Source organism: Castor canadensis, chromosome 4, assembly GCF_047511655.1.
Source record: "Castor canadensis chromosome 4, mCasCan1.hap1v2, whole genome shotgun sequence".
Classification (NCBI taxonomy): Eukaryota; Metazoa; Chordata; class Mammalia; order Rodentia; family Castoridae; genus Castor; species Castor canadensis.
This window is the reverse complement of record NC_133389.1, coordinates 49,555,951-49,576,572: the sequence shown is the minus strand read 5'-3', so window position 1 is coordinate 49,576,572 and position 20,622 is coordinate 49,555,951. Positions and strand designations below refer to the sequence as shown.

The following is a 20,622-nucleotide window of genomic DNA, read 5'->3' as shown; positions in this document are numbered from 1 at the left end:
CCTCTTCCCACAACAAGGTACTCACTCCAGAGGTGTGTACTGCAAAGCTCTGCTTGCTCAGAAAATGAAATGTAGTCTCTCAATTTCCCAAAGGTTTAGGAAAAGTATGCTTAGAACTGAATCGGGCTCCAAAGGAGGAATTGTAAGGACAAAGGTAATGTCATTCAAATGTGTGTAGAGTTCTCCAAAATGTCAAGTAATGGAGTTGCACAATTTTGATGTATTTGTTTAATGATCTGTCAACTTTCTATAAGCTTCCTGTACATAGCAGGATTGGTGATCTCCATGACCCTGTCTCATTAACAAGTATGAGTTACAGGAAAGGACTCTCTGTGGCTTGGTTTAGTGGAGACATCCAGTCTCTTCTCCCCACATGGGCGGCAGTGCCCATGTTTTCTCTCTCTTTCTCTCTGTCTCTTCCCTCAACCCCACTCCTCCCCTCCTCTCCCTCCTTCCTTCCCACAGATTTAAATTTCTAAGATGTAGATAAATGTTTCAGAGTCAAAGAGAAGCTCTGAGTCAATGGTTCAGTCAATTTGGACTAATACAGTACCGTAATCTGTGGTCTACTGAACCTGACACGTGAATGCACAAAAATGAAGCTGCTCTGTGGAGTAACGAGGGGATGGTGCCAGGCTTCACTGTTGCCCTCCCCACCCCGGACTGCAAAACACTGGCCTAGAACATAGAATCAGAGATGATAGAAATGTAGTTGAAAGATCCTTCTCATTCTCATGGTATAATTGTGAAATAAGCCCAGAGAAGACCAAGAATGACTTACAGTCACCAGGTTGAGCTGGGAATAAAATTTCGTCCTCCCATCCTCTCTATTCAGTATGATCTTCACTGTACTAAGAGTGCTTAAGTGCATGCTCTCTCTCTCTGTCCCTTTTCCAGAGGACCTGCCTTTATTAGGCTCAGGAGGCAGAAATGCAAAGTCCATTCCTTCCAGGGCTTCCTCCTCCTCTCCCTCCTCCTCTTCATCCCTTCCTTATATGTGTATCTCCCCATCAGAGGGCACAGCACAGCAACCATGGAGTTAACAGATTTCCTTATGGCTGGCTTTCAACAGAAATGTGAAACAAGGGAAGTTTGCTAGTCAATTCCATCCATCTCCCATTTTGCCTCATTTTTTCTCTTTTAGGTTCCCCTCTACCCCTGTCTGCCCCAAGTTCTTTCCTCCACAGGTCTGCACCCTCCTCTTTGCAGTTCTTTCATATATTAGCCTTTCCCTGACCTCACTTTTTCCTCCTCCCCAGTGCTTCTCCCATGTTCATTTATTGGCCGTACCCTTTGCTCAGTGATAGCTGTTTAATATGAGAAACTAATCTACTTTAATGTTACCACTCACTAGCCACTGCTAGTGACTTAATGAACTTCTGAGTCTTACTTGTCTCATCACAGATCTTCTATTCAATTATAAACTCAGTGAGGGGGAAGCAAGCGCCATTTCCTATTTCTTTTTAGCTTCCCATGGCTGCCTCATAGTGCTAAACTAGGTGTCCTCTGGACTAATGTAGCTGAATGAATAAAGGAAGGGTGACGTAGGTACCAGGCCTGAGTCAAGAGAAGGTAAACAAATGCTGTGACAAAGTTGTTTTTCAAACAAGTAATGCCAGTAAAACAAGTTGGCAAGAGAAACTGGCAACCTAAAAAGAGGTTTAAAAATCACTAGAGAGGATAAATGAACTCAACCATATCTTCAGTAAAGGATGTTGAACTAAAACATAGGCAACAAGCAAGACAACAATACTACAATTTGATGTGGATGAAAAGTGTTTCTGAAATCAAAGGTTTCTAGCGGGCATCCCACCATCTTGTGCAAAGAATGCTTAGAAAATCCATGTGTCCCTAAGTCTCTTGGGGGCTGCAGACATGCATTAGCTGTGGACTTGGTAAATGTAGTTTTTTGCAAAGTGAAATGCAGGAAATGATGAGTGGGATATGGTGCTGCCTAGGAGAACATTTGATGCAGGAAATGTTTCTATGCTTGCCCTGTTTAGGACAGTAACTACTCACCACAAATCCCTTATGAGTCCCTGTCATGACGCTGGTATGACTGAGGAGCTGACTCTTTATTTCATAAAGTAAAACAACTTCATATTGAAATGTAAACTGCCTCATGTTATCTAAGTCGCTTTCTTATTAGGAATACTGGAATTGTGGGACTGGAGATGTCATTCAGTGGTAGGGCACTTACCTAGCATGTTCACAGGCACAGTACAAAAAAAAAAAAGAAAGCAAAATACTGGGATTATAATAATGTCATTTTAAATGTTAATTGTTATACTATTTTATGACGGAATGATATGATCAACCTAGATTGTTTTAAAACAAATCTAAGGCCTGGATGCCACCACAGACCAACTGAAGCAGAAACTCTGGTGAGGAGGGGAAGATATTGGACTCAGCTCAGCCACCTACCAACCTGAGGATAAGTAATAAGAAAATGAAGGATTTAAAATATGATCAACTTTATGCATGAGAACAACAGTATTTGGTTTTATATCATAGTACAACAGTGCTGAGCATGGCTCTTGTATATAAAACATTCTCTTTGCTGGTCAAAATTAGAAGTGTTTTTAGGGCAAGACCTGGGGAGGTATAGGGTGGAGCTTAAGAGGGCTAGTGCCCAGGAAGCAAAGGAAAATTGCTGGTTATAGGAATCCAGGACGATTTAATCATTGAGCACATTGAGCTTAAAAGCTGATAAAGCAGGAAAGGGGCATTTTAAATAATTATAGGTAGAATCGATGACCCCAGGGCCCTTGAAGTAATTCATGTGACCCTGGGAAAAATGAATTTCCAAACAAACCATGTGGCAGCACATGTGATTCAAAGCAAATTATGAATTCCTCAGACGCCAAAGGGGCCACTAAGTAAGTGCTAACTCCAGGCTGAGAGAGCAGGAGAGCCCATTTCTGGTGGACTGGAGATTCTAAGGGAGAGGTTGTCAATAGCCTTTTCCCAATAGGACTTAGATTTGGGAACTTTCCACTTCTATCCGTCTACCTCTCCAGGCTCTGCAAAGCTTAGGACGCCATTTAAAGAATGTTCTTGGCCCTTCTCTCGATGGGTATTACTTAGGAAGATAGGAACTATGATGGTTGAAAATGATTCCCTTCTTGATTGTTCCTTTTTTTCCCGTTAAGAAAAGTGTTTCTGAATGATTCGTATTGTGACTATTTACCTTTCATGCTGTAGCTGATTTTGAAAAAGAGGATTGAGTTAATGAAGATTGACAAGGAATGGGCCTGCAAACAACGAGGAGAAGCTGGCTATGTCAAGTAGGAGGAGGTCATAAAATAGACAACCAGTTCAGATAAGGGAGGTCAGATGGGACATGCGTCGTGATGTGGGCTAAATTCAACAACAGTTTTTATTAAGTACTTGTACAATACAGACACTGTCTAGATACTGAATGAGCAAAACAGAAATTCTTATGACTTCTTTCTTACTTACAGTCTGGTCAGGGGACACCAATGTTAAACACCCAGATAAATAAATGATGAATAGTTGCAAATTATGATAAGGCCTTTGAAGGAGAATTATAGAAAAGAGAATGTAAGGGATCTGGTTTATTTAGATTTTTGCAGAAAGGATTAGAAAACAGGATGGTGAGCCGTACCTAACAATCAGAAAACCTCACAAAATCTTGACCCATCAGAAAGCATAGCAAGCTTAACTATGAGCAGTGATCAGTTAAAGATGAAGGTGAAAAGTACACCTTATACACTAGTTGAGGAAGAGTTGAGAATAAGTGCAGTGTCAAGCCAGCTAGTCTATTCTTGATACAAGCAGAATGTAGTGTTCTTGGTCAAAGACCATGGACAAGGGTAAAGCTGAGAAAAGTGTCACTAGGTAGAAGACTGATTTGTGAACTTTCTTTTACAAATCTTTCATGGTGGTCTCATGAATATAGTATGGCATATTTGGTGGGGCGACTAGATAAAGTGCAATTAAACAGTACCTTGTAATGTTACTGGAGTGTTTTTAGATACCCACACGTGAGAGGTGGTGATGAGTAACTGGCTGACTACTGAACATGACTTCTTTGATCTTCTGGAGAATTACTGCCTCTACCACTCATTTACCACTTGATACATATTACTTGGAATTGTGATTTACTTTAGTGAATATTTAATTGCAAAGCAATACACTGATATCCATCAAAGTATTCAAAATATCACATTCACTGTTGAATCAGTTTATGTCCTAAAGCAGCATAAGAAAATTCATCATTTTTATAGAAACTTTTGTTATTGGATCTTTTTATTCATACCTTCTTCATTTCCATTTAGTGTTCCAGTCCCTCAGGCTCACCAATCACAGCCTTTGTGAAAACCTGATAATTCTAGCACAGAGTAGGTGTGGAATACCCGCTTGGTAAGGAATATGGTGTGTTTTCCAGGAGTCAAAATTTTATTTTATTGGTGGCACTGGGGTTTGAACTGCTTTCTAGGCAGTGCTCTACCACTTGAGCCACTCCAACAGCCCTCTAGGAGTTGAAATCATACTTTAATGCAGTCATGTCACTGAATCCTCTTTGTGTGAAGTTACGTATATAAAATGTATGAAACATGTTACTACTTTATGTCAGGATGGCCCTACAGTGACTTGCTTCTTGGATATTTTCCTATAATTAGGTGAGCTGTACTTCGTCCCTAGTATGTAGTCATGAAAGAAAAGTTAAACTGTGAGACTGACTCGAGAAGACGTGTTCTACTTATCTAATCATATATTTATTAATAAAGACATTTTGTGATTTCTGTTTTAAGTTCTGATTTGTGAAGAGCTTGAAGTTGTTGCTGCCATCCTTATAACAAGTAAATACTAGAGAAATGGAAGAGCAGTGATATTTCTTGTATTCATCAGAGATCTGAGGTGGCAGGGCAAATCTCCACCCTGGAGACAGAGTCTCATTTGAGCTCTGCTTACTTGAAACTGAAGCTGCTGGCGCCATGGACTGGTTAAGAACAGTCAAGTATTCTTTCTGAAGAATGACAAGGCTGAACGGAGACCAGCCTTAGCACTGTGGTTGGGAGGGGACCCACAATTTCATGCACTTTCTCTCCAAGGACCCTACTAGGTTCTTACCATTGCCATCTGAGAGAGATCTCCTGACAGTATGGCAGGAAGAGGAGAGTATTCATTGTTAAATATTCCCAGAGATTTTCCCGTAACAAAAAACCTGCTCTCCATAGAGAAAGACTGTACCAGAGTCTCTTCCCAATTGAGGAAGGGCATTCCTCACAACCCAGCACCCTGAAGCCTTCTGGTCTCACTTGAGGGGCTGGGGGGCAGCTGGAGAAACATAGTCAATAGAGCTCAGGTTTTTAAGGAAGTAGATTGTGGTCATTGCATCCAGGCCAGGGAGTGATCAGGTGGGGAAAAAGCTATTTCACTGGAGAAATACTTGTGAATGACTTGTGGGCTCCAAGGCAGAAGCCCACAGGAGATCATGGAACACTCATTCTCTCGTACTTTACCACCACATTAATAGGACCCCTGCATAGTAGCAACGGAAAGCAGCTGACAGAGCTGCAGGACACACAGTCTGGGGAGGAGAGTTTAGGGAAGTCCAAAGTCAAGGAGATAGACAGAATCAGGCACCATAGAGGAATTTGAATCTTATAGGCACTTATAACTGCTGAAAACATTAAACATGGCCTAACTCCCAGGCATACTAACTTAACTCCTCATATTAAAGGCTTATTTGCTTTAGTTCATGTGGTACCAAATACACCATCTCCTGCTTTCAACCAAGAAAATCACAAAGCATGCCAAGGCAAGTGTATACACAATGTGAAGACACAGGGTTGATCAGATCCAGATTCAGATGTGACATAGGTTTTAGAATTATCAGATGCAGAATTTAAGTAACTAAGGGCCTGAATGGAAAAAGGAAACAATATATAAGAAAATATAGACAATGTAAGCAAAGAGATGGAAATTCTAAGATGGAATCAAAAAGAAATGCCAGATATCAAATCACTGTAAGAGAAAAGAAGGATGCCTTCAATGGGCTTGGTTGTTTGTAGACTCAATATAGGACCAGTGAACTTGAGGATGATGGAATGCAAACAGAAAAAGGAATGAACATAAAACAGAAATATGGAACAAGTTTAAATGGTATAACACATCAGGAAGATGAATGCGAGAACAGCATAGAAAAGATAACTGAAGTAATAATGGCTGAGAGCTTCCCACATTTACTGACAGACACAAAACCACCAGAGACCTAGGAAGCTTAGAAAACATCAATCACAACATGCATAGACATATGAAAACGCACACCGCGAGATATCACGTTTCAACTTCAGAGAAGCAAAGACAACGAAAATCTAGGAAGACACAAGGAGCAGGGAGGAATGCTTTACCTATAGAAGATAGGTAAGAAATACAACTAATGCAAAAGAGCAAGGATTGAAATGTCTAAGGTGTTGGATAATATAAAATACCAATTTAGAATTCTATACCCAGCAAAATTATCTTCAAAAGTGAGGGAGAAATACAGGCCTTCTGAGATGACCAAAAGCTAATGGAATCTCTCACCAGTAGGCCTGTCCTGCAATAACAGTTAAAAGAAGTTCTTTAGGGCTTGGGGTGGAACTCAGTGGTAGAATGCTTGTCTAGTGTACCCAAGGCCCTGGGTTAAATCCCCAGCACTGCAACAAAACAAAACAAAGCAAAAAAGTTCTTTGGGAGAAGAACTATGGTATAAGTTGGAAGCAAGGATCTATATAAAGAAGAGTGTTGGAAAAGGAATAAATGATGTGCCTGTCTCCCAGTGAACAGATCATATCTGTCTCCTCTTGGCATAACCAGTACAGTCCACAACTGTGAATAATGGTCCTATGTTTTAAGGTACAGTGTCTATAGCCTCTTGCACTCTCGTAAAAAAAAATACATAAATAATTTATTTAGAAAGTTTGGAACTGGTATAAAGATACTGAATTTGCAATTTAGGAAATCTGTAAATCCTTCCTGTATCAGAGTATGTATACTGTACATATAAAAACGTGTATTATTCTATTGATGCAAGATACAGGACAAGTAAAGAATTTATTTCAGTAGTGGAAGGGAAGGTACAATTCATGAAAGGAAATGTGTTAGTAAATTCTTCAATCTATTTAAAAAAATAAAAACTTTTGTAAACAATACTGTCATGCATTCACTTTTTATAGAAAACTTTTTTAGTGATACTGGGGTTTTGAACTCAAGGCCTGGCACTTGCTAGGCAGGTGCTTTACTATTTGAGCCATGTGCCCAGCCCCTTGGTGCTTTAGTTACTTTTCACATAGGATCTCAAATTTTTGCCAGGCTGTGATCTTCCTATGTAGGCCTCCTGTCTACCTATGATTATAAAGAGCCCCATCATGCTCAGCTCACTGATTGAGATGGGGGTTTCAATAACTTTTTGCTGTGACTAGCACTGAACCACCATCCTCCTGAACTCTCTCTCCTGAGTACATGGGATTATAGGCATGAGCCATCATGCCTAGCTTACAGGAAGCTTTCAAAGAGAACAAAATTTCAACTACGAATGTGGTCTATTTTTAACACACAGTGTTTGATATCCTTCTATATAGTAGGTAACAGAGATACCAAGATGATTAAGCCCTGGTGGTAAGGGGAAGCTAATTCCATGGGTGCCATTGGTATGCACTTTACATAATAACTAGTAGTGTTTTCACTTATAGCTTGATTTGCCCCGCTCCCCTGTTGGATTCTGCAGCATACTAAATTAGAAACTTCCTGATGACAGGGCCAAACTACTTATCTGGATAGTTCCACTCTCGACACATTGTCTAGTACATCGTAGGTGCCCAACAAATGTTGCTAAAGGGAAGCTTCCAGGATTGGAAAACTATTTGCAGGACAAACTGACCTATAGACCAACCCCAGCCCGAGGCCGGTTTTGGTAGGGCTCTCAAACTGAGAATGTTTTTAAGGCACTGGACACACACACAACTACATGATAAAAACCGTAGGTGGCCAGAAAACATTTATTACACAACCCTTTACAGAAAACACTTGTGAACCCTGCTGTATTGGGGTGCTCCTTTGAACTTTCTTGAACTTTGTCTTACAGCAAGGTTTCTCCCCCATGTAGTTATGGTAGTCAAGGTTTGTCAAAGCCATCTTCCTTAGTGGCCAGTGAGCTGGTCCCTTCCCATCCCCATGATAAGTAGCTGGCACATCCAGCTCTGACAACAGGCCACTCAACATGACCCTCTTAGCTGTTCTGGATTGGTGCCTAGGTCAGCATAAAGTTGGTGCCATTCTTTTTGGCTTCCTAGCAACCCCTTTGCTGCATGATCAGAATTAAAAAGGGTAAGAGTCAGTCACATGTGACACCAATGTCCCTCATGGGGGTCCTGTTCATTCAGAAGATTCCTTGGCTTCTTTCTCATCATTTCTTCTTTATATTCTGCTGTTTTCTTCTTCACAGTGCACACACCTCTTCTCTCCCACCCAGTATTTGGCCCGAATGTTCCATTAGCAGCACTGATAACTCACTGGCCACAGATACAAAGGTCTTCAGCTGGAGGCATCCACAAACTCATCGAAAAAAGCCTGTTGCTCCCACAATCTAGTAGATTAAATAAAAGTTTTAAATAGATTTCTGAAAAGTAAAAACCACAGACACGACATAAGGTTATAGTGTGGACTTTGGTGTGTGTATGTGTTTGTAGTAAACTCTGGGACCTTAGAGAGCAGAGATTTCTTCTCTGTTCCCCCTTCCTAATTTTACCACATGCTCAATAAAGATTGACATTGACTTCCTCAAATATATGGTACCATGAAGTACCAAGTCCACTTAATTCACTGTAGGTACATCTAGGCTCTGAATCTAGTTGTCAGTCCAAAACACACCAATTGATAAAGAAATGCAGGCATTGGCACCTTCAAACCAAAATTCTGGAGCATAGTGCCTGCATGTAGGAGTGATGAATATTTAGATCTGAACTTTCCACTGGAGTCAATAGGGGTAAATTTGCACAGGGCAGCGTGTGTCGCTGAATTTTTATGAGTCTCAAGGGCATTGCCCACTCAGGGGATATGCAAGTAACCTCTAACTCTTTTCAGAACTTGCCATTTAGTTCACTTTTATTATTTGTTTTTCTGGGAACCAAAGGTCAGACTTGTTAGATTTGCACCGTAGCACCTCGTGGGTGCTATGTAGGTTGGGAAAGTCTGAGAGCAGCAGGGTCCTGGGACATCAACTTTCCCCATGCTGCACAAAGCCCCAAGGACTTCAGATCTCCCGTTTTGCACAGGGGCTTTGGGACTCTTGTTGGGTTTCTGCGAGTGGGACAACATACCACCAGCTCTGTTTTTCACTCAGAGTCCTTACTAATTTTCCGCTTTACTTCCTCCAAATGTTCTCTACTCTACAAAATGTGTCTTACAGAAGATAAAAGATGTAGATGTGGTGTGAAAAAAAGGAGGGACCTGGTTTTTATTTCCCCAAAGGCCTTATTTATGGGTTTCAGATGGTGGCAGGGATGTTTATGTGAACCTTACCCAAACTGCTTGAACCTCCTGGGCCTGTGCATATCAGGCTGCAAATTTCATGAGAACAGAACTTCTTTTTCCAGGAAGGGGGAGGGGACACTGAGAGCTCTCGGACTTCCTGTCTTAGAGCCCCTGGAAATGAGACAAACATTGTATTTCAGGATTTCATTCCTGGTCCTTGTTGGAATCTGGATATACAGATGTGCACAAGGAAAGGACACATGTGCACATAAGGTCTCACACGCAAATACCTCTCAAAAAAGAGGCATCACACATGCTCACAAAAATGTTATTTAAAACACGCACACAGTACTTTCCATTTCAAATAAAATGGAATCGAATTTCAAAACATTTCATAAAGATCTTTCAGAGTTTCAAAACCAAACCAAACAAACAATCTGATTTGGGGGAAAGGATTCGTTCATTATTATTTTATCCAGATTTGCCTGATCACATCAGAGAAAAAAAAAAGACAAAAAGTAACAAAGAACCCCAACTCAACAACACACAAATGTAAGCTATTGAAGCCAAGGGCAGAGGTGATTTTGGACTGTCCAGTCAGCTTCCCAGCTTCCTGCAGCTCCACTTCCCCCCTTGTGGAAACCAGCTGCTCTCAGATAGGTTGGGAGCACCCCCACTGCGACAGGGCAGGCTTCCTCGCCAAGGCTGGGTTGGGTCCAGGCAAGGGTGTTCTCCTCAGAGAACAGGACACTGCCTTGCTCAGTTCAGTATCTACATAGATTTGGGGGAAGAAAGTGGAAAAAGAATTGGAATGTAGGCAGACACAAAACCACAAATTAAGTGATGTATCATCAAGTCCCTGTCTGACTGTCTAAGGCTGACTGCAAGAGTGTGACTTTGATCCCTGGCAGGCTCTCACTGATGTATAGCAGCACCCCTAAATATGTGCAGCCTTGTAAAGGCCAGCCTTTGTGTGGTTGGTGAGCCAGCAGGTCATTAACGTGTGGCACAAACAGGACGGGCCAGTGGAACACTACGGAGGCACGCTTGGAAAGGAGAGTCAGAGTTTCCGATAACCGCTTTCAGTTGGCAGAGCTCTGATTGGAACCATGTGACAATTTTAGGCGATGTACCATAGGCAGCCAATTTATTACATATGGCAATATGATTAATGGTATCAAATGCCTTTTTTTTTGGTATCGTCCAAGAACACTGGGCCAGCCAACTGCTCGGAGTCCAAGGCAGTGGAAATCTGTTCCATGAATTTAAAGTCAGGCAGATGAGGTTAAATGAGACAGGCCACATGCCAAGGCAATGATTACAAAGTAAGTTGTTTCAAAAAAAGCAGAATGTTTTAAATCTGGTCTTGAACAAATCCCATTCAGTCCCCACCTATCCCAACCTATTTTCCTCTTTTCCTTTCCTTTCTTGTTTCTTGATATGAAAACCTAATAGCTGCAGTCTGGAACACAGTTCTGAGACCAAGCTGTCTTCCATTTGCCCACTGTCTTTTCCAGGCCCAGGCAAATCTGCTCAATCTTTTCAGACATGTCGTTTAGTGTCTTCGCACCTCCTTTGGTGACTGGGAGGCCCTCTCTGCTCTCTCCTCTCTGTGAGTGGGTTTGCAGGACTTCCAAAGTCATTACAAATGACTAGGAAGAAAGTGCCACACACATAGTTCTGCATGTGTGAATGGAGGTCCTTCATCATTTAAAATGTGAAGAATGAGCATACAAGCAGGGACGACTATTATAAAGCAGAGACAGTCTCCACATGTCACTTGTTGCCCCCAAGTGTCTCCACGCAGCATACAACATGTGCTTACTCACAAACAGGTTGCAAATCTGAAATGTGAGATGCTCTCAAATCTGAAACTTTTTGAGCATATATATGGACGCCATGAATAGAAATTCCATACCAGGAAACTGTTTTATGCGCAAAAGCATTAAAAATATTGTCTGTCCAAAGTTACATTCAGGCTATGGGTATAGGTATAATGCAAATATGACATAAAAAATTTCATATTCAGACTTGGGCCCTATCTCCAAGGCATCTCATTATACATGTGTGTGTGTGTGTGTGTGTGTGTGTGTGTGTGTGTGTGTGTGTGTGCGTGCATGTGTGTGTTTGCAAATATTCCAAAATCCAAAGAAATCTGAAACACTTCTGGTCCCAAGCATTTCAGATAAGGGATACACAACCTGCATTTATCAAATATGTGAGTGTAATCTACCACACTCTTTGATGTTTCTGGTAGTCCATTTTGTCAAAATGCTGAGTCACTTTCCTTTGAAAAGGATTTTACAGAAAAACCAACGTGTTTTAATTGAGGGCCCACCAGGTGGTGGGTACTCTAAGTGGAATTATTTGTTTAATATTTCAGACTATTTTATTCATCTATTGGATAATTTATAATGTATCAAATTTATTTTTATGGGCTATAAATCCATAGTTTGTGGTTGTTTCTAACAGGGCAAATTGATCATTAACTCTGTGGCTTTGTGGGTTAATTTTTTTCCTTCTTTGTAAGAAGGGAATCTGGTCAGTATTTGGAGATTCATTCTATTATTTGCAGGCTCAATTTTCAAGCCATCAATTTGGTATGCTCTCTTGATTGGCAAAGCATTTTCTTTTTCCTGTAAAAATAAAACTTCAATTGAAAAGTCTGGGTAAGTAATGGAAATTTGGAAGTTTGGTGACTCTGAACTAGATGAAAGGTACAATTGTTCTCAAAGTAAGGCAAACGATCCTTAGAGCAGAGTGGAGCCTAAACATAAAACAACTGAGCACTGGCATTTTGACCACTGCCCTGGGGAGTAAGGTGTCCTCTCTGGTCAAGATGATTTTCCTCAGCTGGTCTGGTTGGGGTTTTTCAGCATATTCTGACATACTGCCTGAGTGAAGGTTGAGTGACAAAGAAGGGTTGACTGTATTCCAGTAATTTCCTCCACTGAAAAACACTGTCTACTCACTGAAAATGATATATAAGCCTTTAATGAAGAACCTTCTCCCCACCATCTTTAAAATGAGTCCAAGGCAATTCTTTCCTTGAAACATGATTACTTCTCCTGAGTGAGTCATACTTACTTTTAAGAAAAACATCACTTTTGCTGTTTTATTCATTGAAGACCAAAATGGAGCAGTCTATGGAATTGCTAGCATTAATAAATTAGTCTGTTGGTTATGTTGGGCGAAGAGTTGTTTCTCTTTTGTTCTTTACTGCAATGCAGTGATATAACAGTATACCATTGTATTAGTTCCCTATTGCTGCCATAACAAATTACCATGCACGTGGTGGGTGAAAACACAAATTTACTGCCTTACATTTTGGAGGTTGAAAGTCTGAAATGGGTTCCATGGGGCTAAAACTGATGAATGGGTAGGGCTCACGGAGGCTCTGAAGGAGCCTCCATTCCCCTCCCTTTTCAGCTTCTAGATACTGCCTCCATTCGTTGGCACATGGCTCCTTCCTCCATCTTCAAAGCCAGTAGTGTAACACCCTCTAGTCACTTCTGCTACCACATCTTTTCTAACACTGACCTTCATGCTTGCTTCTTATAAAGACCCTTATGATTTCATTGGATCCATCTGGATCATTCAGCATAATCTGCCACCCTAAAATCCTTAATCCCAGCTGCAAAGTCCCTACTACCATGAAAGGTAACAGAATCACAGAGTCTGGGGATTGGGACTTTGGGAATATCTTTGTGGAGTCATGGTTCTGCCTATCACAGCCATTATGGTGTAGGAAAGCAGAAAGAGAGAGGAAGAAGAGCAGGAGGAATTGGAAAAGAAGGGTAGAAGGAGGAGGAGGAGGAAGAGGAGGAGGAGGAGGGATAACCCTTGTCCCCTTGCTGGCTGACCTTCACAGCACTTTCTGCTTATTTCTGCTACCTGCATCACCACTTAACTGAAAGCAGAACTGTATGAAATAAGAATAATAATACTTAGTGTTTATTCTGTGCCAAATTGTTCCTTTTTAAATTCTTACATGGGGTAGGTGCTATCACATCTCAAATGTTCTGATGGCACAGGGAAGCCAAGAGGAGATAGGTCACTTGCCCAAGAAGTACAGCCAGTGACAGAACAAATCAAGATTTGAACTCCAATCTTGGGTCTACTTCATTCCACAACCCTCGTCCTTAGCCACTTCATTCTTCTGCTTCTTAAGACTAACAAAGGAAAAAGCCAAGGGGGAGGAGGGGGAATTTGTCATACATTTGTTCTCTCCTCTCTTAACATAGCCCTGTATGACTATGAAATCTATAGCCATATTCTTGAGTTTATGTCATATTCTTGTGTTTATGTTAATGCTTTATCACTAGTCACATGATTTTCTTGATTTTGACTGCAGTTCATTCACGGGGTAGGGTGGGGGTTGGGTCCCTAGTTTGGACCTAAATGAGCCTCAGTGATCTCTTCTATGCCTGTTCTTACCCTAATTCTCATCCCCCAGGGTCTTATGCACCAGGAGGGAATGTTGCTTTAAAAACAAAAAACAAAAAAACTTACTGAAGCCAAAATCAACAGGATTTCCAAACTAATAGAAACCTCAACATGTATTAATTTATATGTTCAAAATGTCTTTCAACCCTAATTATGCTAACATAGTTATATACTAAGAAATGAAATAAAAAGACATTCTAAGTTAAGCTAAAACAGTCCTGTGAAGACTAAAATCACCAGGAAAAAAATGAAATGTTTTCAGCTGACATGGAGAGGGAGGGGAGAATGATTTTTCCAGGAGTCTTAGCTAGTTTTTTATACATTGTTCTGCAATCCAGAGAAGTTCTGATCTTTAAAGTATTTTAAATACAAGAGACATTACCATGGAGTCCTGGGACCCATTCCACTAGCCAAAATTTGCCTCCGTAAAGCAGTCAGTTTATATGGTGTAATAGAATTGACAGATGTCAGACTCTGGTGGGGGAACAGAAGCATTGCCAACCTTTCTGTAAAGAATCTTTGCTATAAGTGTTGGGTACAAGTAATTCAAGATGTAAAATCTGTAGATAGTTCCAGAGTGGCAGTAACAGCCACAAGCTCCACAGCACTTTCTGGGAAAAGAAGAAAATATTACTTGTACCGAATTATTAAGATAAATATTAATTATTATGTTAACAATACTAATACAACATTAAAACAAAAGCATCTTACAAATGGAAACATTGAGAGTGAAATCATGGCCAAGTGCCAATTACTGTTCCATAGATGGCAAAGGTACCTCAGGTAGAACCTACAAACATTATAGGACCACATACGAAAGATAAATATTTGCACTTTGAGGCCCTGATTGGAAGATTTTTTTTTTTTTTGACAGTACTGGAGTTTGAACTCAAGGCCTCATGCTTGCTAGGCAGGTGCTCTACCACTTGAGCCACTCCATCAGTCCCCTGATTGGTAGGTTAGATCTCTTTATAATGACCTATTTTTGTCCACAAAATGTTTAACCTTAAAATGTGGCTTTATCATTTAAAAACAGATTGCAGATATTAGTATTAATATTTAGAATAAAAATATTTACATTTTCCATAGGTTTTCCACTTTTGTCTGTCTATAATCCCAGCAGAGTAATGCATGTTAAGCTTTCTGTCTTTTTTTTTTTTTTTTGGTTGCACTGGGATTTGAGCTCAGATCTTCATGCTTGCTAGGCAGGAGCTCTGCCACTTGAGCCATGAGCCTAGCCCTTATTTCCTTTTTTACATTTTTCAGATAGGGTCTAGTTGCCACCATTATCATTGGACTATGATCCTCCTACCTATGCCTCCTGAGTAGCTGGGATTACAGGTATGCACCAACACACTTGGTGCTTCCTGTCTGATTTATCTGTATTCCTGTCTTCTATTGGAACTGTGATCCAAGTACTGTTTTATTTCTTTTACCTAAGTAAGCAACAAGAAGTTTTCACTTTTTCTGAAACTCGCTTTTGCATAAACTTAGGGTAGAACAAACAGAGTGCTTGCTAGTTTTTTATCTCTTTCACTCTACAACAATTAGGGATGGAAGTCACTTTTGTAAATGCCAACTCAGGAAATATAAAGTATAAATAGTCAACAAACTTAAAAACAAAGAATTTAAAGGCAACCTTTGCTCTGAGAGAGAGTTTTCCTATACCATAGTCTTCCCACGCCAGTGGTCCTCAAACTTGGCTATTGCAAGTCTTGCTAAAATGCAGGTTGCTGGGCCCTATGCCCAGAGTTTGTGTTCTCTGGATTTGTTTTTCTAAGTTCTCTAACAAGATGTTGACTGGTGTGGTTGCGCACCCTGTAACAGGTACTTAAACTGCTTCTGCTGAAAACCCGTGACTCTGTACTTGGGCCCAGGAATGGACTGAAAGCAAGAGGAGAACTTGGCTCCCTGTCTCCCTTATGCATCTCTGTCCTTTGCTTGGAGCGCTTCTCTCCTGCAGTCACCTTGGAATCCAGGAAGGACAAGGGACCAGAAGTACCCCTGAGAAACAGTGGAGCCTTGGAGGACAGACCACACCCTCAAATGATGACAATTACCTACAATGATGAGGCTGTACCCTGGAGCAGGAGTCATCACCTCATGGGAACCAGATTGCTCCCCTCAAGTAAGGACAGTGATAATGGCCTCTCTGGAACCCTCAGAGAACAAGGACTGAGATGATAATGAATCAGGCCACACTTTGGTCAGGACAGTTTAATTATGCATGCCTTTCTCCCCTTGCCCCAATTCTTCCTCTATTTAAAGGTAAAGCTTGTGTCTGTAACCCAAAGACGGTTAAAGATGAACTAAAGTGCTATTTTCCTGTGACATACCTGAGCCACTTAAACCTCCTTTCTCTGCCCTTCACCATGTCTCTTTATTTGATGTATAGGGTCGAGTGGCTGGACCTGGCATGAGGAATGCCAGAAGTTTGGGCCTGGGGTCAAAACCTCTGGTTTCAACCTCAGCTGAAAAATTCTGTTCTGTGCCTTCAAAGAGAACATAGAAGCTTATTTTAAGATGACTTCTTTAGAGATTTAATAATAAAATAGGGAATGCACATATGCAGGAAAGTAAGAATTTTGGGGGTGTAACTGGGACTTGAACCCAGGGCTTTGTGCTTGCAAAGCAGCCACTCTACCATTCAAGCTACACATCCAGTCAGTTTTGCTCTTGTTATTTTTTGGAGATGGGTCTCACGAACTGCCATGGTTGGCTTCCAACCAGGCTCCTCTCCCAAGCAGCTAGGATTACAAGTATGAGCCACCAGCAACCAGTAAAGTATGAACTTTAAAAATAGATATTGGAATAGAAACTGCTTTGTGCTCTTTAAGTGCATTATCTCATCCAACAGACCCTGGGGTTGGCATTCACATTTCCTCCATTGTACAGGTGGAGAAAGTGAGGCTCCAGCAGGGTGAATGACTTGCTTGGGATCACCCTTCTGGGGCAGGTGAACCGGTAGGACAGAGATGCAGAGACTTTTTTTTAAGACTCTAAGCTAGCATCCTTAACCCCTCCCAGGACTGTCACCCTATGTGCTTCTTTAAACATCTGATGATGTGTTTCTACAGAAATAAAACTCTCACCCCAAATAAGACTCCTTGCTCACTGGTATGACTGCGAAGCATGCACACACAGAGGTGCATAGACTGTTGCTGGTGGGGCCTCCAGCCTGGGCCTGCTCAGGAGCCACATTTCCATAACAAAGATGAGTCCTCCTCCCCAGGAGAAGCAGGCAGGGAGTAGCCAGTGTCTGCCCACGATGTGATCCACATTTAATGCTTATCTGGGTGAGAGGGAATTTGATTAGAGCAAACACAAAGCACAATTCAGAGAACAAAACCACTAATTCAAAGGTGGTTTTCCTACGGATGTAAAATACTTCAAGCCTGTTAAAAGGACTGAAGTGAATTCCACCGAGGAGGACCTTGTATTGTGTCTGATTTCTCCAATATCCGAGCCCCACCGAGGGGGGGTTGCTGCTGGGGTGTCTGTAGGTCTGGGGGTTGGGGGCAGCTGGCATTGTGGATGCTAAGGGGACCTGCATGCATGTCTGTAGCCCTAACACGACACAGGTGCCATGTGAGGACGACGGAGGCCATTTGTCCGGCAGACCGTATTCCCACCCCTGACCCACCTCCAGCTAGGAAGCTTCTCTTTGCATCTGGTGACTTCCCAGCCTAGCAGCATTCAAAACACTGCAGGGCCCTGATATGTTTGTTTTCCTTTCGGCTAATTTTATCAAGGTCTGGGGTCCGTTATTAGCCAGACCACAAAAGTAAGAGCACATTAATATGTATCAGCTCCAAACTGTATGATTTCATCTGTTAATTTGATCTTGTTTTTCCTTGTTTATGGCAATTAAATCAGACCTTGATAAATCTAAAACGAGAAATAGAAGCCACCAGCAAGGACCGCTATTATGATCACTCATTAGAAAACCAAGCAGACTCTCTTACAAATCGTGCCAGGGTTTTTAAGGACTAGATGATTACCTGCCTAAGCAGCATGGAAGCTACCAGTAAAATGTAGCAAAATGATTAAAGAAAAAAAAAAAAAGAACACCCCCATTACATCCAAGTGTAACAGATGGACAGTTGTACTTTGGGGAATGTTCACAGAGCCCGCTTCCTCCCCTTCAAGCTATGGAGGGCAGAAGCCAGGGGCCCTCTTGGGCGCAAAGGAGAGACAGCTTCCCTGCCTCGCTCCCTCCCTCACCCCCGCCCTCCATCCTCCTGGCGACAGAGGGAGAATTGCTCAGCTGCCACCAAGGCCTCACTCCAAACTGTGTGATGGTTAAGAAAAGCTCTAAGTACCAGGGGGTGGATAGGTGGGAGGCTGGTGTTCAGAGCTGGGGCATGATGGTAAAATGACGTGATGGATGTGACCTTTTCTGTCACTGAAGAGGCTGCTTGTCACTCTGGTGGACTGCGTATCAGTCTTCTTGGCCTGTCCTCTGTTTGGGGATCCTTTGCTTTCCAGATCCCCAAGGAGGCAGAGCTGCTTTTTGCAATGAAAGTTGAGCACGCTAGCTTTCACAGCTTTTCTGTGAGAAGAGGACATGAGTATGTGTCATTCTGGCACCCAGGGTCTTTGAAGAACCCTTTCTCGGGTGCAGGACACTGGGATTACTGGCACCACTGAGGCCAGTGGCTTGGTGTCTTCGTGGTACTTACTCAGTGTAGCACCTGGGCTTAGTAGCAGCAGGATTCCTGCCTGGAAGAGTTCTGTGTTGGGATCTGGCTCTCCAGGTGCCCCAGTGTGTCTATGAAGGAATCAGTGTCTTTTTCTGTTTTTGGTTCTGGTGACTGAACTCAGGGCCTTCTGCCACTTGAACTACGCCCACTTGAGCCACATCTCCAGTCCTTTTGCTTTTGTTTGCTTTTCACACAGGCCTGGCCTGGCCACAGACCTGGGTCTTCCACCTTCTGAGTAGCCAGCCACCCAGCTTTGAATAAATACCTAAAAAACAAAACTGTGTGCTTAACTTAGCAAGATTGGTTTCTTTTGCTTGCATTTAAGAACCCTAACAAGAAGGGAGTGAACTTGTTCAAGGTGAAAAATAAGAATAAAAAGAACCCTGTCACTCAAAAAAGCTTGCACCCATTGGACTGGCTAGTACTTGTTCCCATGTGGATAGCCAGTGCAGGGGCCATGAGCAGCAAAATTCACACACTGCTTCCACAGGGGTGGGAATGGATTCACACCCCTCAGGCTGCCTCAGTTTTCTTTGAAATCTCTCTGTCTGTCTCATTCTCATATAACCATGCTATTTCTTTAAGCTCCTCTAGCAGTCTGGCCCCATTTGCCTCTGCGGTCTCTGCAGGGATCCATGTGCAGCCAACTTGGCATCTTGCTGTCTGCTGGTCCCCTCACACCTTGGGATGGCTTGTCCCTGTGCCTGCAGGTCTGTTGGCTTGAAGAGAATCGAGCTCCTAGGACTCCTTTGTCTTTCAGCCTCTCTCTCCAGGTTGGGTCTTCCTGCTAGGCCCACAAGCTGGTTAAAAAATGTGTATCATTGTCTTTATTTCTGACTTTTCTTTCCTTAAATTCAGGTGTCTGGCTTTTCTTCTGGTTGATTCTATAGCTCCAAAGTTGTTTCTCTCTTCTCTTTCTCTCTTTCCATTTTTAGAGTTTTGACTGGTTTCTTTCTGTTTGGCTTTCTCTGTCTTCTGGAGTAGAAAATTTCTCAACATCCTCCAAAAACTGATAAAAATTTTGGCCTTTTAAAATAAAAATAAATTAAATTGACCCATAATAATGGAACATATTTATAGATGTATAGGTGTACAGTGTGACAGTTTGGTACATGTTTCCATTGGGTGATGATGAAGTCAGGGTAGCTAGAATATCACCTCAAACATTTATCATTTCTTAACTCCTCTCTTCTACATACTTTTAAATGTACAATATGTTATTAGCTGTAGTCACCCTATTATAGGTTATCTGGATGGATGAGACCCTGTTACTCTAATTCTGACTTGAAGGTGCTTTATGAAATCACCAAAGAAATTATTATCTACTTACTGAGTTTCAAATCCTTCATGTTTTGCTGGCATTTACCTCACTTACTAACCCAATGCCTTGAAAAGTCCCCTTGCATTATTTTTGGGAGTCCTCTAAAGGTTTTATCCTATACTCATGAATAGCTAGTGTCAGCTGCTAGGTGGTCTCTTATCAATTATCTGTCTTATCTTCTCTGATCTCCTTCAATGATATCTTCCAGGAGAATTGTCCTGATGTGTCCCTAGTGGTATGGGGTCTGCCGGAGACACCAGATACCATCATCTCAGGCCCTGGGTATCATGGCATGCTGGGCCATGAGAGGATGTGTTGTTCTCTCTCTCTCTCTCTCTCTTTTCAGTGCTTTTCCATATGTGGTCTTACAGGGGCCCTGATGTAGAGGTAGTTTGGGTAAAAATAAAAATAGTAAGTTTTATTCATAGTTTCTCCTTTCCTCTAAGTTCTCACCTTTCCCTTCCAATGCTGGGAAGATTTACTATCAGGAAGAACAAACCAACTTTTCTGTTGGATTCTCCCCTCTATCAAGAAGTCTTTTTAGGAGGTTAGTGTCTTGGTCTCTCAGGCAAGTCAATTCTCTGTTGGCTGCAATGCTAGACAGTCTGCCATCCCTGGACTTGCCCAGGTGGACACAGAAATGTGGTTTGAGCAGAAGACCTTCTCATG

The 20,622-nt window shown here is 41.8% G+C and overlaps 1 long non-coding RNA gene across 4 annotated transcripts in view; it reads left to right on the top strand.

Moving 5' to 3' along the window:
- The window catches only part of LOC141422498 (uncharacterized), a 263,968-nt gene that overhangs the window by 129,537 nt on the left and 113,809 nt on the right, over nucleotides 1-20,622 (top strand). For 3 of the 4 annotated variants that reach the window (XR_012447088.1, XR_012447085.1, XR_012447087.1), the window contains one exon: nucleotides 15,757-18,820. The exons of the other annotated variant lie outside the window; for it this stretch is intronic. This is a non-coding gene — a long non-coding RNA (uncharacterized lncRNA). Of the gene's footprint in view, nucleotides 1-15,756; nucleotides 18,821-20,622 lie in introns of those variants that run through there. 4 annotated transcript variants of the gene reach the window in all.